At 50.3% G+C, this 25,496-nt stretch overlaps 1 protein-coding gene across 8 annotated transcripts in view; it reads left to right on the top strand.

Moving 5' to 3' along the window:
• Positions 1 to 1,154: 1,154 nt before the first annotated feature.
• The window catches only part of slc20a2 (solute carrier family 20 member 2), a 45,742-nt gene continuing 21,400 nt past the window's right edge, over positions 1,155 to 25,496 (top strand). For 5 of the 8 annotated variants that reach the window (XM_018758366.1, XM_018758367.1, XM_018758368.1 and 2 more), the window contains exon 1: positions 1,155 to 1,843. The gene's annotated coding sequence lies outside the window, so the exon portion shown is untranslated. Of the gene's footprint in view, positions 1,844 to 17,694; positions 18,224 to 24,063; positions 24,457 to 25,496 lie in introns of those variants that run through there. The other 3 variants (XM_018758365.2, XM_018758363.2, XM_018758361.1) reach the window with 3 other exon arrangements.

The raw sequence follows: 25,496 nt of genomic DNA on the forward strand, positions 1-25,496 counted from the left end.
AAACTACTTAACTACCAACCATTCATACTACTGGGTAGTTTTTACCATGGAAATTCAAGGTAAGTGTTTTGTTCCATGGTATTACAGAAGGCAAGATGCAAACCTGGATCTCCTCATTGCAAGCTGAAAGCTCTAAATACTAAACCACCTGACACCCTTCCAAAACCTGGACAAAAGAGTTTATATCAATAAATACACTGATGAAGGTTTATAGGAGGAAAAACAACTGTAGACTTTGCAACATACATACAGTAAATGAGAAAAATCTGGTGGTACTATTTCTAAAGCACCTCAGTCACAAAGTAATAATTAATAGTTGTTTTTAGTAAAGATTATAAGCAAGATCTTTTTAAAACTGAAAGATTTTGCAAATTAAAAATCAGGGAGGGGGACTTGCTGTTAGCGAGGTTAAAGTAGCCATGTGTGCAGGTAACAGATCTGTGAAAATTTTAAGGAACATGTTTATGATTGCCTGTGGAAAAGTCATTCAAAGGCAAGTAAATTTCTATGTAATATTTTTAATAACTAGAGCATTGCTGGGAGATTATGAAAGCTAAATGTGTTTTTAATGTTGAGATAACTAAAATATGGAACACCAACAATTTGAAGAAGAAGCAGCTGAAAATACTGTATCAGGACTGTGACGAATAATATTTTCTCTAAGTACACCAAGTTTTACGGTAAAAATAAAAGGGATTTCCGAATGACTCAGAAAGATGGATGGGTGGAAACAAGGGACTGTGGAGCAGAGGTGATACCGGAAGACATTTTTTGTAGAAACCTGGTGTGACACTCAAATGTGTTCGGGTTATACAACGCTTTCATTAATATCTACTGCAACACGGTGGATTCACAATAAATCTCCCGAGTCTATCAACAGTATCTCTGTTTGAACACGGTTGTTTCTTAAGCCAAAAGCGATGCTTTGTAACAGGCTAAGAAATTTATGTGAAGTTTTAAACCAAAGTTCGATTGAACAAACGCACCCCGGGCTGTTACGTAACAATTTTACACAGCGTGCGCACACGTGGCCTGCAGTGCAGTAGGGTAAATCGTAACACCATTAAAGGATATTGCTCTTAAATTACAATACAAACAGCAGTAATAATCCAGATACAAAACTTGACCAAGGCATAATGGTTAAAAAAAAAAAAAAATGGCCGCTTTTCACCAAACACCGTCAACAATTGTTAAAAATGACACGCCCATAGTGCTTTAAACGATTTCCAACTTTATTATATGCTACTGTTTGTAGTACCCTGATTGCTGCCAGGGTACTGTATCCATACCATACACATTCTGTTTTATAGCACAGACATAGCCGCCTTTTCCAGCAAGCCCATCTCCAGGAGGCAGTCTCGCTCCACTGGGCACATCATGGGCGTTTCCTTTAGTGCATTTTTGGCGTGTCTGCGAGTGACAATACGGTGAGGCCACATGGTCCAGGCTTTATCTGCTACACGCCCCGACAAAGCAGCCGATACGCTGCCCGCTCAGACACATTCACGCTCGTAGACGGAGACGCACGAGACCCACACAGAGACAGACAGAGAGAGACGCGCGCGCACGCACGCACTTCCTTTCCCAGGCTGTCATCCCCAGAAGCGCGTCCCTGCCCTGCGATGCCATCATGGGAGAACACACATAACACACACGAGGACAAAACGGGGCTCTGCTAGTGAAGGGCGTCGGGGTTTCCTCGCCGTCGCGTCGCACTGAGACACGTGAACTGGACCGGACTGAAGCGGAGCGCTGGTGGGACAGCAGCAGGGTCCTCCGTTCCGGGTCTGGACACCATCGAACGTCCACGGACCACGCTGCTCGCGCTCCTCTTTTCGGGCTGGTAAGTCGCTGGGAAATCATGGCTTCTCCGGGGACGGCTTTTTTTTTTTTTTTTTTTTATCGCACTCTAAGGACTAAGTTCTTTCACACGTTGTTGGTCGTGTTTGGTTGGTGGATGGAGGAAAGCGCGAGAACGGCGCGAGGCTGTTTTATTATTGGGAGAGACTGACCAGTTTGGGTTCCTTTTTATTTAAAAAAAAAAAAAAAAAAAAAAAAAAAAAAATAATCTTTGTTTTATTTGAGCGCAGCGTTGAAGCCGTATCGTATGACAGACACGAGGCTGCTGGGTTGTTCTCCTCCCGTTTCCTTATCTGACTCCCGGCTAATTGGTGGATGTCGCTACTTTTAACTTAGTTGTTTGTAATCTTGTTTCCTTTCCGCGGAACAACAAGAGCGTCTCCGGTCACCATGTTTCTACCCCATCGCCAGGCATACCCTCAGTCCACTTCGCTTCTCTTCTCCACCCCCTTCGATTTACCTTCATGCTCCATTTCCGTCTTGCCGCCCAGCACTACAATCACCTTATCTTCCCATCACCACCACGCTTCTTCTTTGCTTCACCACCATCACAATCATCCATATCGGTTCCTTCCCTTCATCACTGCACTTCGTCTAGCCGTGCTTCACCTCATCACTCCTCTTCATCATTTCAGTTTATGCTTATTTTCCGCGATCCTTTACTCCAGCTTGCCGTATCATTTTTTTTTGCCTTCGTGATTCAGCTTCTTCATGTTACCGTCATCACCACCACCACCGGGGGACACTTTGAGCGGTCATGTCCCCTTGTTACACCTGTCGTTCAGCTCGTCGCGTTGCTTCAGCTTCATGGATCGATGCCAAGAAGAAGTGTCGCTCGCCGCCGCGATTCGGTGAACAAAAAAAAATACTGTAGCGCGCAGCGCTGTGGGTTTTGATGGGACGAAGAAAGACGCAAAGGCAACGTTCACGGAAAATATTTCGTTAGAATAGCGGTCCCAGGAAAAGAATACTTTTTGGTCTGAAATCCTACTTTCTTCCAGGATCTACTCCTTAAGTCAGCCTGCTTAGCGCTGCCAAGCTCCAGCCACCCCATCATTTTCCCCAGAAGTGTCCCCACTGGTTGGACACGTTATTTACAAGTTACCCACAATGCAACTATTTACACGGAACACATCTTCCCGCCTAAACACAGTAACGCGGGTCGTTACGGTATTGTTTTACATTAAAACCGACACTTTTCTCCAAAGCGAGTTACAGTGTCCAGCTCCCTATAGCGATTTTCCCATCTATGCAGTTCTGTAATGTTACTGCAGCAAAATTGCCTGCGACCCTCTGCTCTGGTCCAAAAGAAGCAGCTCTAACCACTACGCTTCCAGCTGCCCCATCCTATCACCTAATAGTATATATATAATAATGATGATAATAATAATATTTAAAAAAAAAAAGATTACTTTTGTGATCGTAAGGTCTTAATTTATTTCGTATTTTCGTTCTTTATTTATTTATTGGCTTTGTGTTTGTAAAGATAGGAGACGCTGATATTTTGATTGCTCACTCCAGTGTTTTCAAACAAAGTGTGTCTCTTGACCTCGTAATAAACGAAAATAAACGCAAGACGTTACGATAGAGAAAAAAAAAAAAAACCTCCTTATCAGTGTTTGCGAGTCAGTTTCCGGCTTTGATACAGTTTCCATGTTTTTTTTCTTTTTTTTTTTTTTTTTTAAACGTACGGTTTATTTTCGAGGTAAATCGGGACTAGTTTCACGCTCCTGTAGCGAAGGTCACTGGAAAGGCTTTGGTTGGTACCGAAGTTTGTTTTTACCGCAGTAAAGGGAAGCACAGTTCATTACTTTATTACCTCCAGTAGTTTCCCGCAATCTTCTCCTGTCCAGGTCTCCTTCACAAATGTGCCTACAAGCTAAAATGTCGAAACATTTTATTTTTCAGCGCTACTCCACTGTGGTGTATTGGGACAGGAGGTGGTTGCGCTGAGCTCGCTGCAGGGCTACGAACCCATACACACCTGGTGCGCCAGGACGGGCGAGACTTCACGAAGGAATAAATGGTCTCATATTCTGGAGTCTGTTTAATCCATAAATAAATATTGCATCATAGCATTTATTGCCTAAACTGAGAACAGCCTGACCTTTGAAATGTGTTTCTATCGTGTTCGCCACCATAGGCTTGCGTAATAATTGAGGATGTTCAGAAATAAGACCTATCGGATCCTCTTAGTCCCCTGCACACTATAGAAAGATGTCCTCAAAGCACCCCCCCATACCCAAATGTGACCTGGTAATGTGGGGAAAGTGCACGACATGTGCGTGTGGGAAGAACCTCGTCTTTGGGAGGCGTTTTTATCGAAAGCTCAAAAGAAACTCATTCACACACACACTCGCTGGCTGAAACCCGCTTTGTGTCGAGCAGTGTTGCGGCAAGCCGGAGCTTAACCCGGCAACACAGGGCACAGGGCTGGAGGGGGAGGGGACGCGCCCAGGACGGGACGCCAGTCCATCGCAAGGCACCCGAAGCGGGACTCGAACCCCACACCCACCAGAGAGCACGTCCTGGCAAAAGCTCAAAAGAAGCTTTTAATAGCAAATGTCATATCTCATAACTCAAGGTGTTTTCATGTGGCGTCACTGGCATGTCATGTCTCTCTTTTCTAAGGTCACTTATGTACAGAACTTATGTATATTTTAAAGGGCAGGACCGAAAGGTGCACGTGGACCTCTGTGAAGTGAAGTATACTCATGATAAAATGTAAAAGATTGACTATTCGGTCTTTAGCCGTGTCCCTGCGGAATGACAGGTTATATAAGAGGGGCATGTAGCGCTTTTACTGGGTTAAAGACCGTGTGGAAGGAGCGCGTGCAGAAACCACGCGCTGCCAGCAGATGGCATCTCACAGCGACGTGACACTCGCGTTGGGATGAACTAACTTCCGCTTTAGGGTTTTGCTCCGTGCCTGTTCTTATGCGTTGACGGGTACCTGCGAATGCTCACAAGTTGCCTGTGTGTGTGTGAGAGATGCTACCGGTCGGCGGGCAGAAGGCCCACACGGCCACTTGTAAATGGCACCCTGCCGGTACAACTTCACGCCCTGTTGGTCGCCCGGCACAGGTCACTGCCGCTGTTTCTGTGTCTGAGAACCGTGTCCTTGACCGTGCTCTTTTACTGCGCGGGACTTAAAGTACGGCCGTGCGGTGGTGTTGCTTTCTTCACCGCGTGAAACATATCCTCCCGTCTCCGTTAACGTATGTAGACCTACGCGATTAAGCCGTCGGGCAATGCGCTTAGCGTGGGGGTCGGTGCTTCGGTTCAGGTTTAAGCTCGCGGGACTTGGTGGTCGCTAAAGTGCACGCAAACATGTCTCGAAACGTGTGTGACCATTTCCCCCTCCTAGCTTCCTAATTGCTGTTTTTCGCAGGAGTGGTTAAGACTCTGGGTGTGGCGTCTGTGAACCATTGTGTGCCGGTGCTACCGCAGAGCCGGTGTTGACAGTTGTCCTCGCCAGGGTGGTTCCTGGAACGCGCGTGTTCACCTGCCTGTCCTCCCCACAAGCCGCCGGGACACAATCGGAGTCGGCCGCCGTTCCGCGGCTCTACGGATTCGGTGCAAGTTAAAACGTAGATCGCGGGGACCTGCTGGCTCTTTTGTCTTACGAGACCTGCTGGTATGTGTCTGTCTCTGTCGGTGGGCATTGCCCTCGTACGCAGGGAGGAAAAACATTCCACCGTGTTCGGTGGACACCCACCGGAAGGAGTCCGCTTGGCTCGGGTGCCCCTGTGAGTCACGACAAGAATCCCTGCGGTGCGGCTAAACCGGCTTCGGCCTGCTGCGGTGTCCTCTTCCGTCTCCTCCCGCCGTCCCGCTTGTCTCTTGTTCCTCCGTCTCCCTGACAGCGCGTCTCTCTAGCTCTCCGTGCTCCGTTTCCCATCATGACTTTATTTGAATGCCCGGGTGAGTGGGCATACACAGGTTTTTTTTTTTTTTTTTTTTTTTTTTCCCCTCTTTCTTTGCAGTCGGGGATATTTTGTTTTCCTCTCCTCAGCTGCCTTATCCCAGTAGTGAGCTATAATTGTTGTTTATCACACCCTGAAACACTGGATTGTTCCCAGTGACCACGTTCTGCGCTGTGCCACTGGTGAGAAAGAGTGCTCTGTAAAAACAAACTCGAATCGATGACACCTTCGCTGGGATCTTGCTATGTTCCCTGCTGGGTTCGTCACTGTAGATTACATATTAATTTACTCACATGCATTCCCAAAATCTTATGCCTCTATGTAATTGGGTGTTGACGGTTAAGTACGTTCCTTGCGGTCGCCACCGTTTATGTTGTGGATTTGAACGTGAGCTCTTCAGTGAATCTCGGCAGCCGCGCGGAGGACCAGTGCAAACGGTAAACGGTAAACGGTAAACGGTAAATGGTAAATCGTGAATGTTTACACTACGAAGGGTGCAGATGCGCTGACGTTGTAGTGGAACATCCCAGGTGAAAGTTGCGTTGCAGCAAACGCGAGCGATTCGCCTCCGGGTGAAAGGCAAAAATTAAACTAAAACAAAATAGGAAAAGAACCTGCAAGTCCAGTTACCCCAGGTGGACCGCTAAGACAGGTTTGTACATCTGAGAGCTGTTTTGAAAGAGGTGTGCTGTAGGATGTTTTCCGCCGGAGAGGAGGCCTGTACAGGTGCAAGGGCAGTGGCCTTGCTCACACTCGCAGCCCCGTGGCCACCTAATGGTGTAATTAAATCACAATTTAAAATGTATTTATTTACTTTTTAAAAATCCTTAACTCTTTGTTTCAAATAACTTCCAGTTTTGCGCTCTGCCTGTTCATCCACCCAGGGACCCTTTTTCCGCTAGGGCGCTTGGGGTCAACTACCACCTTGGCTCTCCTGCTGGCATTTGAGGGCTCAAACGTTTACTCACAAATGCAACTTCTCGGCCGCTGGGCTGGTCTGCAGCCTCGGGTCCACGCGCGGTCCTCGGCCGGGTTTCGAAGCACCGGGATGCTGGGGAGGCGAGGGGATGCTGGGCTCTTGGCAGAGCCACTGAGAACAGTAGATCTGTGATAAGCTGACATTGGGCTTTTGAAAGGCCCAGGGAAACACAATGGGCCAGTTATTCTGTGCGTTGCGTTTGTCTCCGAAAACAGCACGTGATGGACGGGGGAGAACAGCGGGAGCCAAAGATGGCATTTCAACACGCCACTGTCCTAAGAGGGCGAACGCTGGTTTTGTGCCGTGGGAGGCCTAAGTATGGCTGTGCTTCACTGCCGAGTGTTTTATTGACTTAGTGGTCATTTTATCCTGAGTGGTTTTCCTGGCTTATAGTTTTACACACCTTTTATAACAGCTGGAAATTTACTGAAGCAATTGCGGAGACGAACTTCCTCCAAGGCTACAACAGCGGGGTGTCTCCTGGGCTTCCGCGGCAACCTTTCTCAGGAGTCCAGAGCCCCGGTCGCTAGGAAACCATTGGCTGCCTCGCATTCCATCCGGCTACATTTGCAGTGGACAGATGGACCCCGAAGGGGTGTCCGACACACCTGTGAAAAGGCCTTAATGAACAGAGTTACCTTAAAGGCTCGGAAGTGTGTGGATTGGACACCTTGTCGTGGGGTTTTTGTTAGTGCTGGAACTCGCACGTTTCTCATTTTATAATAATGAGAACACCTCCGAGGGAAGATGAGTGCTGGAGGTTGGAGCTGCGGAGTCCCTCCTCAGGTTTCGACATTGCACGCTTGATGGTCTCTGTCTGCACTGCCGCTGATCGGTGCCAAACATCCAGGAATTCTGCACCCGGGGTGCTGCCAAAACACGAATAGATGTGAAAATCGGGAGGGATCAGAGGTGGAGGGCAGACTGGGTGACAGGTTTAGTTGAAGTATTATTTTAAGCTTAATTTGGGACCGCTGAAAATTGCCCTTTGATTGCAAGTGCCTGCGACCGACCGTGTCGGGACAGGAGGCTACCTGGGTCCACTGGGCCATATTTACAGTTTATTCCCCTTCCATCCAGTTTTGTTCAGGAACAAGAGTAAAACTTCAGCTCAAGTATACAGTGCTGGAGTTTTGGGCCTGAGAGATGTGCTGCTGTTGTCCTTCAGCGGACGGTTTTTCGGCAGAGGGCAGTCCAGTTCCTTATCCGCTGCAGTACGAGGCCGGTCGTAGGGTCACGTGTAGTCCAGGTCCGTTACCTCCGTGGTACCCCGTCGGTCAGAGGATCGCAAATATCCCGCGGTGTGACAGAGTCCGGTTTCAGAAGCGCTGCGGTACCCTGCAGTACCCTGCTGGCCCCAGGGTCCGAGGCGCTTTGCTTCGCGGGGTGAGACAGCCGTGGGCTGAGAGGGAAGTTCCAGCTCTGTTGCTTGGACCTCCAGCTCATCCCTGGTCCCAGAGGACCATGGAACCTGGTCCTTGGGCGGACCGAGCGCCTGCCAAGGCATTCTTTCCACTGGAGCCTCGGAGGTCTGGCCGAGGGCCAGGAGACTGCTGGGAAAGGGTCGTCCGTGCAGTGCTGCTTCGGCTCCAGGCTTGACTGGGACTCAGTGGGGGTGTGCGCTGCCCGGAGCACGTGACCGCTGCGGTGCGGCGATGCCGCACTTTGCGTAAAAAGATCACGATCTTACACCGGTGTGACTGTAGTGTGTGGGTCCAGACCATATCTAATGGCTGCTGTCTGTGTGGCTGGAGCCCAGGACCCCCAGGCCCATCATCATGGGTGTTACTGTTAACTGGGCGACTGGTGTTTTTTAACGGGAAAATGGATGTGATTTTTTTTCTTCTTTTTCTCCCCCCCCCCCCTCTCCCTTTATGATCTGGGGCTTGGTGGAACGAGAGCCCGCACCCCCCTCGGCCGTTCCTCGTTGATCATTTCGTAAAGCGTCGCTGCCATTGCGACATCTCGGTGGGCCTCGGAGCGCCGGTGCGAGAGCTCTGGGCTGTTATTGCAGGTGCACGTTATCGTCACAATCTTTTCATCCTTTGTCGGCATCCAGCTGCTCGCACGGCTGTTGAAGACGAGTGAAGAGTCCCGCTTCCCTGTGGGGGGTGGGGGGGTGGCTGCCGGCAACCAGTTTGTGTGTGTGTGTGTGTGTGTGTGTGTGTGTGTGTGTGTGTGTGTGTGTGTTTGCTCCGCAGAGGGGGAGTAGTGAAGGCAGATAGTGGCGGGGCATTGTCGGGGCACAGCGCTTTGCTCTGGGCTCCATGTAAGGTTTGGCAAACTGGTACAGAGACCTGAAGGCTTCATGTGACACAGCTATTTCCAGCTCATCCTCCCCCCCCCCCCCACCCTTGCTTGACACCCCCGCTGGCAGCGGCCCCAGCTGTTGTCAGGGAAAAACTCCCTGGAAGCAGAGCAACAACATCGGACATGCGATACAGGGATACAGGGAGTATTGGGGGGGGGTTGTACTTAGTCAAAATCTCTGCACAACCTTTCCTCTCTTTCTCAGGAGTGCTGAATTAAAGTCATAATCTCATCTCACCCCCAGTGCTCTGAAGAGCCGCGCGCACACCTGCCGAAGCTGCTCTGGCAGGCGTGGAGGGGAAATGTGCTGCTCTCGACGTGAGCAGCGCTGATCCCCAAATATTGAGGATTTTATATCAAATTCATTGATTTGTTGAGCTGGTGGCGTCGTGCTTAGAGCAACTGCCTTTGGACCCAAAGGTTGCAGGTTTGAGCCTCACCTCTGGCTGTAGTACCCTTGAGCAAGGTACTTACCCTGAATTGCTCCAGTAAAAAAAAAAAAAAAATAAAAAATACCCAGCTGTATAAGTGGGTAAATAATTGTAACCTTAACATTGTAAGTCGCTTTGGAGAAAAGTGTCAGCTAAATGAATAAACGTAAACCTCTGGAGCCCTAACTTTGCTGTCAGGGTTTAAGGTTGTGTGGATATGTTGCTATGAACAGTCAACTGTGATCAGTCTAGTTATGGTTTGTAAAGTTCTGAGACTTAGCCATTCAATTTAGTCCACTCTGGAGGACATATGTGGTTATGTGCATCTCAGACTACATGCTGTAATGCTCAGTGTTAATCGAGTCACACTGTGTGTTGCAGTAAGGGGCTTGAAGAACTTTGTAGAAATATCTCCAAAAAATGTTAAGCGACCACGGTGCTCTGCTAGTGATGCTGCTTCAAGCAAGGTTTTCGTAAAGTGACGTGATCGAAAAGTTGATGTCCACACTTTTCCGGATTCCAGTTTTTCGTATTCAGACAAAGACAATACTGATGAGTGTATATTCTCTGAGCCTTGAGTGCGGTTAACATATCGATGTGGTCTTGTCTGCGAGGTCTTATTTCCCACCATGTCCAGAATCTGGTGTGAAGCTGTTTTCATAATATTTTCCAGATGCTTCTTTAAAGGGAGAAATCAGTATCTTTTCTGCAACTCGCATATGAAAGTGTGTGTGTGTGCGTGTGTGTTTCTTTGTTTTTTTTTATATCACTGTGAGAGAAGATGACCTCGCTGTATTCTTTGAATTTGCATAATTTTGTCCTTCGTTAGTTAACACTCCTACTCAGAATGTTTATTGCTCTCAAATTTGAGGCCTTTTGTCTGCTGCCCTAATGGATGTATTGTTTATGTGGTATAAGAAACAAACATTAAATGTGTTTCATACTACAATTATAACTTAATACTTACCTTTTTTGTCTGTAGTACTTTATGCTGTTACCAAAAAATCTATTTTGACTCGCTATACTGGAAAAAGACATGTGTTATCTTGCATTTTCCAATTACACAGTGGGTTTATAAACTATATAAATTATATAATTTATACACAGTAAAATAATTTATAACTTTGTGTTTTCAGCAAGACAAATGCAGGATTATGTAAAACAATGCATTTTTATTGATTTTATTGCTGGCCCAGTCAGCCCACATGTGACTTGGATTCATGCAGAACGCTGGAGGTCATGTTCTAGACCTGGTTTCAAATGGACTCCACACACCTGAGGATCAGCAGTGGGGCTGCAAACAAAACAAGGACGTGTCCTATTGCACACCACTGTTTCATGTGTTTTTTATTTTAATTCACTTTTTTTTTTTAAATTCCAAGAAGAGATCCAACGGGGGGTGCAAATGGGTCGAGGGTAATGTAAATGAATACAGATCACAAGATTAGACTTCTAAAACTTTTTTCAAAGGAGTATAAATATCCAGATGCTGAAGCACAGCACTGCTGCATTTATTGTTTTTATGTTGAAATTTTTCCAGAACTTTTCTTTAAACGGGGCTGCATAGAGTACTGAAGGGCATTAACCTGAAGAGCGAGGGCAGCTGTCTTTACAATGAACACAGAATGTGAAAGAGATTGAGTACAACGTGTACCCTGCCTGGAATAGGGTCACTGGGACTACCCCTAGAGCCAGGCCTGGGGATACTGTTCCTGGGCAAGAGCCTAGTGGCCAGGCAGCCCACGTAGCCCGCCCAGGCTCAGCCTGAAAAGGCAACGTGGGGGGGACATGTGGGCCCACCACTTGCAAGGTTCAACATGGAGGTTGGGTGCAGTGCCTTTCAGGTAGATGGGTGGGCAGGGTGGCGCATGGCGTCGTGGACCCTCGAGGCAGAAACTGGCTCTTGGCACGTGGAATGTCACCTCACTGGGGGGAAAGGAGGTGGAACTGGTGCAGGAGGTTGAGAGATGCTAACTAGACGTAGTTGGGCTCACATCCACTCGCGGTGTCGGCTCTGAAACCAAACTCCTTGATAGGAGCTGGTCTCTCTCCTACTCAGGAGCTGCATAGGGTGAGGGGCGCCAGGCAGGTACGGGGATACTCACAAGCCCCTGGCTGGCTGCCGTTCAGTTGGAATTTGTCCTGGTGGACAAGAGGGTCACCTCAGTGTGACTTAAGGTCACAGAGAGGAATCCTGACTGTTGAGTGTTCTTATGCACCAGACAGCAGTTCGGAGTATTTGACCTTTTTGGAAAAAGTGGATAGGGTTCTGGACAGGGTCTCACCTACAGACTCCATAGTCCTGCTGGGGGACTTCAACGTTCATGTTGGCAGTGACTGGGAAATCCGGAATTGGGTGATTGGGAAGAACGGCTTGCCCGAGCTAAACCCAAATGATGAAATGTTATTGGACTTCTGTGCTAGCCACGGTTTGTCCATAACAAACACCATGTTCGAACACAAGGATACTCATAAGTATTTGGTACCACAGACCTTGTAGTTGTTTCATCTAACTTGAGGCCACATTTTCTGGACACATTTTCTTTCGGTGAAGAGAGGTGCTGAGCTGTCAACCGATCACCATCTGGTGGCGAGTTGAATCAGATGGCGGGGAAAACTGGTGGATAGACTCGGTAGACCCAAGTGTATCATGTGGGTTTGCTTGAAACGACTGTCGGAAGACCTTGTCCGGAATGATTTTAACTCCCACCTCCGTGAGAACTTCTCCCAGGTCCCGGAGGAGGTAGGGGACATGAAGTCTGAATGGACCCTGTTCAAAACCTCAGCTGTGGCCAAAAGCTTGTGGGTGCCAGTCACGGCGGCAACCCAAGAACATGCTGGTGGACACCAGTGGTAAGGAAAGCCATCAAGCTGAAGAAGAAGGCCTCTAGGGACTGGTTGGCTCTGAGGACTCCTGACTCAGCAAATGGGTACCGGCAGGCAAAAATGGCAGCAGAGGCTGCGACTGCAGAAGCAAAATCCGAAGCATGGGAGGAGTTTGGAGAGGCCATGGAAAATTACTTTTGGTCGGCCTCAGAGAGGTTCTGGAGAACCGTCTGGCGGCTTGGGAAGGGTCAGAGGAGCTTCGGTCAAGCTGTGCTTAGCAAAGGTGGAGAAACTCTGACCTCAAATGAGGACATTGTCGGGAGGTGGAAGGAGCACTTTGAGGAACTCCTAAATCTGAGAGATATGCCTTCTTTACGGGAGTCAGGCTAGAGACTTCCGGGGTATCAGAGTCCTTTTCCCTGGAGGAAGTCACTGAGGTAGTTGGAAAGCTCCACAGTGGCAAAACACTGGGGGTGGATGAGGTTCGCCTGGAACTACTTAAGGCCCTGTATGTTGTGGGGCTGTAATAGCTGACACGCCTCTGCAATGTTGTATGGACTTTGGGGACAGTGCCTTTGGATTGGCAAACTGGGGTGGTGGTCCCTATCTTTAAGAAAGGGGACCGGAGAGTCTGTGCCAACTTTTGGGGTATCGCACTTCTTAGCCTCCCTGGGAAAGTCTATGGCAGGGTGCTGGAAAGGAGGCTCCGGCCGATAGTTGAACCTCAGATTGAAGAGAAACAACGTGGATTCCATTCTGGCCATGGAACAGTGGACCAGCTTTTCACCCTCTCACAGATAATTGAGGGGGCACGGGAGTTCGCTAATCCAGTCTACATGTGTTTTATGGCCTTGGAGATGGCCTACGACTGTGTCCCCCAAGAAATTCTGTGGGAGGTGCTTTAGGAGTATGGGGTGCCGGGATCACTGCTGCGGGCCATTTGGTCTCTGTACACACGGAGCAAGAGCTCTGTCCGCATACCCGGCATTAAGTCAAGCCCATTCAGTGTGGGTGTTGGACTCAGCCAAGGTTGTCCCTTGTCCCCCCTGCTGTTTGTGGTTTTCATGGCCAGGATATCAAGGCACAGCTGAGGTCAAGAGGGCATTCTATGTGGGGGCCAGAAGGTGATGTATCTGCTTTTTGCAGATGATGTCCTTTTGTCACCGTCACATGGATGCCTCCAACATGCATTGGAATGATTTGCAGCTGAGTGTGAAGCGGTTGGTATGAGGATCAGCACCTCCAAGTCTGAGTCCATGGTTCTTTTATGGAAAAGGATGGCATACCCTCTTCAGGAAAGGGGAGAGAATTTGCCCCAGGTGGAGGAGTTTAAGTATCTTGGGGTCTTGCTCACAAATGAGGGGAGAAGGGAGTGTGACTGGGAGCAGCGGCAGCAGTAATGTGGTCACTATACTGGACTGTAGCGGTGAAGGGGGAGCTGTGCCGTAAGGCGAAGCTTTCCATTTACTAGTCGATCTATGTCCCTACCCTCACCTATAGTCATGAACTCTGGGTATTGATTGAAAGAATAAGATCGCAGATACAAGTGGCTGAAATGAGTTTTCTCCATAGGGTGCTGGGACTTACTCTCCATGATGGGGTGAGGAGTTCGGCCATCTGGGAGGAACTCAGAGTAGAACTGCTACTCCTCCGCATTGAGAGGAGCCAGTTGAGGTGGTTCGGGGATCTGATAAGAATGCCCCCCTGGGTGCCTCCTTTTGGAGGTATACCAAGCATGGCCAACTGGGACGAGGCCCCGAGGTCGGCCCAGGACCCGCTGGAGAGGTTATATCTCCCATTTGGCCTGGGAGCGACTGGGGATCCCACGGGTTGAGCTAGAGAAAGTTGCGAGGGACAGGGATGTCTGGGCTTTTCTGCTCTCCCTATTGCTACCGCGACCCTAGTTGGACAAGCTGTCAGGAAAATAGATGGATGGATGGGTGTGTGTGTGTGTATAATCATGGAAAGAGAAAGTACTCTCCTTGGCTTACAGTGTAAAGGTAAATGTATTTGTGCCAGAATGCACAAATTTGAACATTTGCATATTTTCTGAATTTGCACGTACCAAACCAGCACATGAATGTGTGGGGGAATTAGGAGGGTGAGCACACTGCTCCACCCGATCATTGTCCAACTGGCGTTGGCACACAGGAGCTGGACACTCGGAGGTACTTTTATGGTTATATGTACTCGCAGCACAATAAAATGAAGAATCACCAACGATACACACTTCATGCAATTTAGTGACATTTCAGAGATCATTAATACCAATATTGAATACACACACACACACACACACACACACACACACACACACACACACACACACTTTCAGAACCGCTTGTCCCATATGGGGTCACGGGGAACCGGAGCCTACCCGGTAACACGGCGTATGGCCAGAAGGAGAGGGGACGCACCCAGGACGGGACGCCAGTCCGCCGCAAGGCACCCCAAGCGGGACTCGAACCCCAGACCTACCGGAGAGCAGGACCCGGTCCAACCCACTGCGCCACCGCACCCCCCGCTGAATACACACAAAGAGGAAAATTTATATGATTTTGTTCACTTGTACTCATGTGTCAATGACTACCACATAGTAATGTATGGACAGATTATTTACACCCCTTATTGACCCTTGTACTCAACAACCAGCCACCCAACCAACCAATGTGTACAACTGTTTGTCCCGAGTCGGGGCTTGGCGAGCCGGACCTTGTCTCAGAAACACAGGGCGCAAGACCGAAGGGGGAGGGGCCACACCCTGGATGGGACACCAGTCTGCCGCAAGGCACCCCAAGCAGGGCTTGAACCCCAGACCCCCCTCGTACTGAACAGTGAAATATTTAAAAAAAAAATAATAATAATTTCTACAAAAATTATACAAATCAACCAAATACATGATTCAACCCATTTAACTGAGATGAGCAAAAACATAACTGGATAATTAGATTTACTTATTGTAAATAAGTAATTATCCAGGTAATTATTTACATTCAAAAAAGCAGTGGCACAACAACTTGTTAAGGACTGGGAATAATTTACGTATTAAGGAGAGAAATTAAAGGCGTGCTTGAACACTGGGGGCGGTACGTCGCCTTTCTTATTATGCAAGAAGTATTATTTAGGCTTTATAACAGTTTTCTATTGGCGGTGCTGTGTGTACATCCAGTCGTTCCTCTTGGCTTTCAGATGCTCCTAGTTCAAGGGAAAATTCCTGCCTTAAGTGTTTGTTTCCTTTCGGACAAAGTACAGATCTGCGTGTGCGTTTTGCCTTAGTTAGGAGAAGTCAGTCGCTCCCTATTACATCTTCAGAAAAAATCATTAGGTGGGCGTTCCCAATAATGTTCCTTATTTCCACAGGGAATTTATTATTCTCGTTTCCTCTGGGCCTCTCAGGACTAAACTGCGTTCCCATCATGGGCTCATGTCTGTCTCGTAGAGTACCCATGAGCTCCTGCCAGCTGGGAGAATTAGCCAACACTAAACGAGTATCTGCATGGCTTAAACCGTACGCCGCTGTCCCTCCATCACAGCTTACGTTGGTCATTTGAGTTTAATAGAAATCCTTTTTACTTTGTTGCTTAACTGGTGCTTTAAATGCTTTAAACAGCTGGATGTAACAAGGGCATAGGGGTGCGGTGGCGCAGTGGGTTGGACCACGGTCCTGCTTTCCGGTGGGTCTGGGGTTCGAGTCCCGCTTGGGGTGCCTTGCGATGGACTGGCGTCCCGTCCTGGGTGTGTCCCCTCCCCCTCCGGCCTTACGCCCTGTGTCACCGGGTAGGCTCCAGTTCCCCGCGACCCCGTATGGGACAAGCGGTTCTGAAAATGTGTGTGTGTGTGTGTAACAAGGGCGTAAGTGCAGAGCCCTCAGAAGCTCTTCAAGCAGCAGTCATAAGGTTATGGGCTCGAGTCTCTAGCCGTTATGCCGCCTTGGCGCCAGATGAACACAAAAAAGGATGCAGAGTTTTCTGTGTTAATTTCTTCTTCCTGTAGATGTCTGAGGACCCCTGGATGAGCTGGCACTGCAGACGTCCTGTGCCGGAGATAATCATCACAGGATGACATTGCAATTTGATGACTGTCAATCAATTGTACGTATTTATTAGTATTTACCATGGGGTTGCAACTATAAAATGGATTTAACATTTTAAAAGGCTGTGAGATACTCGGAATCGAACTTCGAGACATTGTTATTGCTCACTTGTATTATAATTTAATAAGAGTTTGAATCAAGTGAAGTGTGAGTGTGTATCACAGTGCCCAGGTCAGTATGCGGTGCTCTCATCAGATGCGATATGATTCACGAAGCAAGAAAAAGACTGTCAGCAACGAGCCAGAGCAGTGGATTAAATCTCATCTCGAAGAGGCTGAACGACACAGTCAGAGACAACCAGGAACAGAAAAGACAGCAAATTTTTGATGTTGCGCATTACACAACTGCCAGTACCCCGGATCATACAAGAATGTTTCATAACGGGGCAGAAGAGATGAAACTGCAAAGGGATTTGGTTTACATTTCTTTGAAGTTGCTTTCTGTTGGGTCTTCGTGAGCCTCGAAGAAACGGCAAAGAAAGTGCGCCACCGGCAACAGCCAATCGCACGGCGCTGTTGGTTTGGGTGTTTGCCGTCGCAATTTTTGCACGATTACAAGGTGATGAACGGTGATGTAGCGCTGCGTGTTCTGACTTGTGACGTCTGACTCCAAGGACAGTGTGTCCTGCGACATCCTGCAGCTGATGTGGGTTGTTACCGTTGTGCGGTAAAGTGCTGGCTGCTCGTTGGTGGAAAGGTCCTATACTAGCCCGCCCCCGAGGGTCTTTCCTAAGCAGGATTGATCCATGAGGTTAGGGGGGTTGATTTAGAGCCACAGGGGATACCAGACACCGACACTGACTCCTGAAGAACGAGAGGCCGATCCTGCCCCCTGCTTCTCCCCTCTTTTGGTCCAGCTGCCAGGGGCACCTGGCTCGAACCCCATCTACTATCCCGAAGCAGAGAGCCAGTTAGTTTGCCAGGACGTTGACACCCATGACAACAGTCTTGGAAGTGAACGCAGGGCTCTGAGAATTGCGGAGTGATTTCATCTTTTTGCATGTGCCCAGTTGGGTATAGATTTAGAGGGACTGCACCTGTCTGACCAAGGCCACGCCACACGCTATTTATATCCTTCACGTGAACGTGCTCTCGGCTATTCAACAGAGCGGGCGCGAATGTACTGGCGCAGCGTCTCTCATGCTCAACCTCTACGTCGAGCCTGCCGAGGGTGGTTGAGTCCCACGATTTGACCGCATGGCGCTGTTGTCTCACACACGTGGATCTGCTTTGTGTGTCTGTCTACATGAGTTTGTTCTTGTTCTGCGTGTGTGCGCGTGTGCGTGTGTGCGCGCTCTTCTCTCAGCTTGCTGCTATATGCAAAGCCGTGAGTCAGTGCAGGGAACAGACGGTGATCCGCAGGCTGTCAGCTTGACATTCCTTCGGAGCAAGTGTCAGTGGCTCGCGCCCGCGCCGCTGCCACGCGCGCGCGCACAAGCGCGCCCGCCACCCTCCCCGCCTCCCTGCGGCCGCGCTAATCGGAGGCATCCCATGATGCCGCTAGCTGGATCATGTGCCGCTGCGCTGAATAGTTGAGGGCAGGGGCGGATTAGGCGCTGATAGAGCGGGGCGAAGCTGCTTACGAGATCAGAAAACGCTCAGAATTGAGGGGACTGGGCGACGGCGCGTCGGTCTGCGGACTCAACGGGGAGGCTGCCGGGGGAGCAGAAAGGGGCAGAAACGTCACAAGGAAAGAAGACGTTAAGAAGCGGACAACACGTGAGGCCAGCTGCTGGTTTGACGCGCCAACCGCCGACGACCGTTGCCCATCTAACGGGATTGCAGAGGAAGGAAAAGCGGTGTGTACTATGCGCGCCTGCAACGTGTGCGTTTTTATAGTCGTCTGTGTGTGTGCGCGAGAGAGAGAATACAACGTGCTGGATGGCTCTCCCGGCCCGTGGTACGGCTGTTCCTGGCAGGGTTACTCGGCTCAAGGAGAGGTCAGCAATGCCAGCTGGGCTGACATTTCTCGCTCGCTTACGGTGCCAGCGCTCATGGCTGATCTCTGAGCGACGGCCCCATCGGCGAGCGACCTGCTCGGCATCGCGGCGGCTCGTGGTGTTAACAAAGAGGCTCTCGCCCTAAAGTTCGAGGTGTTAATTGCGGTAACGTTTCATCCCTGAAAGCATGCAGCGGGTAGAGATACGTGGCTGACCGCTCATTCGCCGTATCGGGAACATACTTCAAGCTTCAGTTGTGACCCTTTCAAGCTACTGAGATACGTAAGGTTAGAATGGAGAGATGCTGGAGAAGAATGGCTGCTTTGTGTAGACACATTATTACTCATAGAGGAATACATGGGCAGCGATTGGCAGAACGTGGGCTGTGTCTCATTCACCCCTGACTCAAGGTGTTGGCAGAGTCACGCCTCAGTGTAGACTTTGTGTCCTTTCACAACTCGGGGGAGGAAAGACAATTGGGGCATGCAGAGGAACGTCCTGATTTTTGCACACCAGACAGATGTGATGCAGTGGTGATGCAGACATTTGGTTCATGGGTGAAACCACTCCTGTGTCTCTGCAAGGAGTGGAGTCAGAAGGGTGAGAGGGAAGAGACTGGCCTCCTTACGTGGATAGATAGGTGGATGGACAGATGGATGGGTAAAAACTTTACTGAGCCCAGAGGAAATTGCAAAGGTCAGGTCGGTGTGTGGGGTGGATGGGTGAAAAACGCTCTCGGGAGAGACCGGCGTCGGGCCTCCCTGCCGAATTCCACACGAAGGAGTAAGATGAGTCCGCAGCGCGAGGGTCTCTGCGGAGGGTTCAAAGGCGAAGAAACTCGTTTGCCCTGCGAAGCGCTGCCGAAGTGCTGCCGAAGCCCTAACGCGCCTGTCTTTAACAGCCCCCTTATCAGCGTTGACATTGTTCCGAGCGGCTCGGACGTGCCCGGAGCCGACGCGAGCCAAAAAATGCGATAAGCGATCTACGGGAGAAGCGTTCCCCGGCTTTAGCCGAATCTTTTTTCCCAGCGGAATTTTGACCGCTGCTTCTCGGGGGTCGGGAGACTCGCTGTCCCCAGAGTGCACGGCATCTCTGCTGCAACACACACAGTAGTGCATCTCTGGGGATGTAGAAGTTGTAGATACGCCGCAAGAGGTCCTGACACACGGTTGGAGTTTCCACAGCCTTTCTCCTCTTTGGAAAGAAACTTATGGCCTCGTAGTTCCTTTTCCAGCTTCTTTTTTTTTCCTGTAGACGCACTAGACAAGTAGAACAACCTGGAAAATGAAACGAAGGCATCTCAGAGTTCAGGAGACCACCAGCTACTGGTTCCTATAATCCTTTTCCTGGAGGTTAGGGGACTAGTGCGTATTTTGAAAAAGTTACTGAAAGCCCCTAAAATAGAGGCTGTAATCTTAAACCGCAGCTCTGTTCCAGGCTCTAAGAGCGAGAGGAAAACACACTGGAGCCTCCCACCGCAGCCTCGTACGAGACCCCTCCTTACACAGTTAGAGGAAGAGGCGCAGAAGATTTGTAGGGTGGGTATCGAGGAAATAATTACTCTTTCAAAATTCTCCGTGGATCAACGCGCCGCTTCCGATTGCACGGTTAGACCACGGGCGCTTGAGCTCGTGACGGGAGCGCGTGTGTACGAGAGTGACTCGAAGGGACAGCGAACCACCTGCTTCAATTTACCATCTTCTTCGCACCAATTTTCCCTTTTTGGAGGTATCGCTGATGTAAAGAGCTAGAAGGGCTACAGAACCGCAGGTTAAAACGTGCGTGTTGTCGGTCAGTTGGAAGTGTGGTTTTCGTGCAACCCTTGCAAGAGTGATGTGGAGGGTGGGTTTATTTTATAAGCTTTGTTGGTGACTGAGTTGCAATACGGTACACCACTTGGATTGATGTGAAAGGGGGGGGAAACGTGTTCTTTCTGTCTGAGTGAGGGGATCCGGGGAATATACGCAGCACGGCTTATTTTTCCCGCCCTTCCTTAGCTTAAAAAAGCGAGTCTGCATCACACAAGTCCGAAAAGAATAATGATGACACAAATACAGTGACTTGTATCAGCCGCTGTTATTGCCGAGTCTTTTTTTTGGCATCCAACCGCGTTATTAAACTGGTTTGCGGAACTGGTCAATACTTAAAGAACAAAAGCACAACCGTAGAACACGAGTCTTTTAAACCATTTGAAATGTGTTTGTGAGGGGGGTTCGGGGTTTGCTGGGTCCGGGGTTCGAGCCCCGCTCGGGGTGCCTTGCTACGGGCTGGCGTCCCGTCCCGGGTGCGTCCCCTCCCCCTCCGACCTTGCGCCCCGCGTTGCCGGGTTGGGCTTCGGTTCGCCGCGACCCCGGTTGGGACAAGCGGCTTCAGAAGAAGGATGGCGTGTTTTTTCCATGTATTTGTACAGTCGGCAGTTGACGGTGTGTTTCTCAGGGAATAACTTGAAAAATACATGAAAAAACATGCCACCTCCTTTTGTTTTTACTATCACAGGGGCATTATACCAGGGTGACTCGGAAGACCGGTCGAGCGCACGCCAACTCATCCGTACTTGGTCACGCTGGTGTTTGTCTTTTTGAACCACGGAGAAGCCTGGCGGCTCGGTTGATGGGGATTCTGACCGTTTTCGATGCCAAGCTGGTTGACTCAGACCTTTTGCCTCCTCTCTTTGTACAGTCAAAGCGCTTTCCCTCTGCTAGATGCTGGCCCCCCGAGTGGAAATGAGCAGCGTGTATGGGCGGCTGCAGTGCTGCCCCTATGATCAAAGCCAATGAGCCCGTAAAGGACGCTGGAAGTACCTTGACCGTCCTTTCATCACGCGCCGCGGAGGTATGGGATGGAAGGGCCAGTCGGTCTATCATTTGTCCATGACCTGGCCATTCAGTGTGTCCCAGTGGTCTGGGCTCTTCTGTCCCTGAAGTACCTCGCATTGCCTTTTCCTGAGAAAGCACATAAACACAATTAGGTATTTCACATGGGCTTTACCGTGTCTTTACCTGCGCTGTCCCTGCCCAGCGTAATGACTGTTTTGTGTGACGGACGGCCGCCGCGCTCCAGGATGACACCGTGTTTATGCCGTCATCATGGTAATAAGGGACAAAAAGCCCACGGCACCTGCCAATAACGCCACAATGGCACTGTGTTGTGTGATACGGCAGCGCAGATTCTGCACAAGATGCTGTTTACACCGATGGGAAGAGGGGATTAAGAGGACTGTCTGGACCGTGGAAGCGCTGCTAGCTTCGCTCACAGAGCTGCGCGCACGGAGTACGCAAACGCCACGCCGTTATCGACCCGGTGCCACGCTGCGTCCACGCGGCGTCGCGTTGCGGCGCGAATACGACGAAGAGCATCGCGCAGAGCTGCGGTCGCTTTGCACAGATGCAGAGTCGAGTGCGCGCGCACGCATGCACGAAATGGGCCGCACGTTCACGCCAGGTTACACTAACACTCCGAACATCGATGAGCCGCACACAGTTGTTTCGGAAGCGCAACAGCTGGTAGTGCAGTGGTTAGAGCCACTACCTTCCAATGCAAAGGTCGCAGGTTTGAATCCCACCTCAAGCTGTACTCTTGAGCAACTTACTAACCCTAAAATTGCTCTAGTAAAAATTACCCAGATGCATATATGGGTAAATAGATGTAGGGGGCTTACACTGTAAATCAGCCTGGAGAAAAAGGTCAACTAAATGAGTAAATGTAAGTGTAAAATTACACCTGTAAAACTAGGCTTCTGCTTATCGAAACATCGCCGAGTGCTCGGAGCGCATCAAGCGGGCAGTTGCGAGGAGAGCAGCGCTGTCATCGCACACCTACTCCCACACTTATACGCAGATGGACGCGCTTGTGCTGCCGAAGTGGCGGTAGGATCACGCCGCTGCAGCGCGTATATCCATGTGTACGGGTGTGCGAGACAGAGGGCTGGGCGCTGCGCTGCGCTACGCCGTCCGCGTGAGGTCCTGTCTTGCTGCAGGATCAGCGTCGGTAGGTCATTTCTCTGTCGCTGGGTAAATCTGTCATTACCGTAAATGTGCGCATTCGGTGGAAAGCGCCAGGGAACTGCTGTAGGTGCGAATTTCCGTCGGGACGGTCGAGGCTCGTCTCCGCCGCGGGCGGCTCTGCCTCCCACCTTTGTCAAGCGGCCTTGCGGGGTAAGGGCTCGAAACTCGTACCGGGAGCCTCGGCCCGGGTCGCTTTGCTTCGCTCACTTTTCCTCGGTTTTGCGCGCGCGAAAGAACGCGGCCGACCGCCACGCGCTTCTGCAATAGCCTCGAACAATGGGGCGGCGCAGGTGTTTCTCCGCCAGAAAGGATCGCGGACCCACAGCTGCACGGAAGTCTTATCGGTGTTGGTTGCCCGGCTTGGACCGCGGTACACTTTGCCGTCCTTCGCATTACATAACACGCACTCTTTGTGTGATCCTCTTTGTCCTGTCGGTTCCTGGGGACCAGTGTGTTGTGTGTGTGTGTGTGTGTGTGTGTGTGTGTTTTTTCTTTTTTTTTTTTTTCTCCTCTCTCTTCCCCTCTTTCCTCCTTCCATCTGAGACACAACTGTGTTGTTCTGCGGTCTGCATGCCTGGTGTGGTCCTCCTGCGCCTTCCTTCCTTTGTCAGGTGTCCTTTTCTTATGTCACTGCCATGCTTGTGAACACAAACAGCCTTAATGCCGGAGACGTACAAGGTTTTTCACCTGTCGGACGACCCGTGAATGATTCATGGGACTGTTTACAGTCGCCGTGTTTTCGGTGCTCCGCGAAAGCCTCCGTGACCTCAGTGTTTTGGGAGACGGATCGGCTTTGCGTCTCTGCGAGATGAGTTCACACGCCAGCAGGAACCCTTCGTTTCCCAGAATTCTTGTTGTTTTCCGAGGGTGGCCTTTGAGAGCCGGGAGCCGGGGAGATTCCCAATGTCGGTGCCGGTCTGTGCGGAGGGGACACGTGATGTCGTGGAGTAGGAAGTGCGATGAAAAGGATAATTGTGACACTTCCCACTCGGAGGGTGAAGGAGGACGCTGTTAACGAGCTGGACACGTGTGTGCGCGCGTGTAAGTGCATCTTTGTGTTTGCATGCGAGTGCCGGGGCAGGGCAGTAGGTGGGGTGGTGATTAATGACCCAGACTTTTTAGTGGAAACCTCTTCCTTCAGATTACAGAAATGGTCCTTCTGTGATGGCTTTGAGGAAGGTTCTTAGTCAGAATTGTCCCAGTAACAACACAGACACAAGGAAAATATTTCTTTATTTTATTTTCTTTCAATGTAATTTGGTTTGGGCGGCGGTTACAGCCTCCGCCCTTGGACTCGAACGACCCGAAGTACGCAGGTTCGATTCCCGTCTCCTGCTGCAGTACCCTTGAGCGAGGCACGTATTGCCCAGTGCCCAGAAGTGATACGGAAAAATAACTCTCCAGCTGTACGAATGGGTAAATTACGTGCACCTGAAGCGCAGTCTGGTCGTCCCCGAGTTGCTCGGCTCTGTCGGGCACGTGCAGAAGAGGCCCGGTGACTCAGTGGTGACGGCTCCTTGGCGTAAACACCGCTGCGTGCCCTTGGTCTGACTGCACGGCCGGCTCTCGAGTACCAGACATGTTATCCCCCCCCCCCGCCTTCTCCTCATCCTCACGCACGGTTGGACCGCCGGTCCCTGTCGCCCCATCTCCTCCGAGCGCGATTGGCCCGTCGGCCCATGCGCCCCACCTCCCTCGCGTGCGATTGGCCGCTCGGGCATCGATGCAAAGCTGGCCCTCCCAGATGCGGCTGCCTTCCTTTAAGAGGCAGTCTAGACTGTGCCAGTACCGTGGTGCTGCGAGGAGCGAGCCGCTCTTGCCTGCGCCGAGCTGCGCGCCCCACCGCGTCTCTGGCCTCTGACTCACTCTCTCTCTTTCTGTCTGTCAGTCTCTCCCCCCCTTCCCTCTCTCTGCCTCTCTCGCGCCATTAGCATCCTTATCACTCTCGCCTCCTCTCGCTGCTCCCGCGTCTCCCGTTCCGTTTCTCCACATCTCCATCACTCTGTCTGCCTGTCTCCCGCGGCGTCGTCCCCGTCCCCCTCCTCCGTCTCTCTGGTTCGAAGAAGCGCCAGACCGAGCGCTCCGAAGGTGAGTGGGGGGCTCAATCCTGCTGTCGCGCTCGCTTTCTCTGATTTTTATTTATTTATTTATTTTTTTTTTAAATACGCCTTCCCTTCCTCAGCTGTACCGAAATTCAGTTTTCCTTGCTCTCCATGCATTGGTATTGGTCCAGGATTCAGTCCGATGAGGATTTGTGCCAGTGCTGAGTTTACTCTTTGACTGATCTCTCTCACTCTCTACGTATGTGTGTGTGTGTGTGTGTGTGGTAGACTAACCTGTGGACTGTTTCAACCCTGCAGGCTTTGCAGATACTGTCACTGCTGTATTGCTAGGGATGTTCTTCTACCAATACATGTGTTTCTTTTTGGCTGTAAATACCGTTTTTGTGTGTGCATTTGGGTGTGCGAATGACAGTGTGTGAGAGAATGTGCGTGATTCTGTATCCCTGCATATGCCTGTCCTTGCTCAGGTAGGGCTGCGCATCAGTAATGAATTAAAAAGCAGAGGCGGAGGGGGAAAAAAACATCCGTTGCACCTGAGCACGTAGTCTGAAGCCACATCTTTCATTTTGAAGACCGAAGCCCGATGGCCTCCCGCTGGAGCCTGGAGGACCAATCCTCTCATACAGGAACCTGAACCTGAGTCCAGTTTCTTCACGTTGGACCATAGAGCCCATTTGCTTCATGCTGGATCCTGGCACCCGGACACCCGTTCCCTCTCGCTGTAGTTTGGAACCCTCGTCCCTCACATTCGAGGAGTTCCCGAAGACACGAATTACTGAGATGCTCCGTTCAAATTGATGAGACAGTTTCTCAGATCCGTTATGTTCCGATTCCTTTGCCGCAGCCTTTGCACCCCTGCGGAGGGAGCGGACGTCGGTCTTTTTCCTTCACCGCACGCGCTTCACTAACCCTTTGTTAACGAAAACAAGAACGCATCAAGTGTGGAGCTGTTTAGGATTCATGTTTTTTTTTTTTTTTTTTTTCCCCGCCCCGTGACGTACCCATTAATCACAGCGGCTGCCTGAGTGGAAAGTAAGAGGTGGGGAAAACAAAAGAAATGGACCG

Source organism: Scleropages formosus, chromosome 17 (assembly GCF_900964775.1).
Source record: "Scleropages formosus chromosome 17, fSclFor1.1, whole genome shotgun sequence".
Taxonomy (NCBI): Eukaryota; Metazoa; Chordata; class Actinopteri; order Osteoglossiformes; family Osteoglossidae; genus Scleropages; species Scleropages formosus.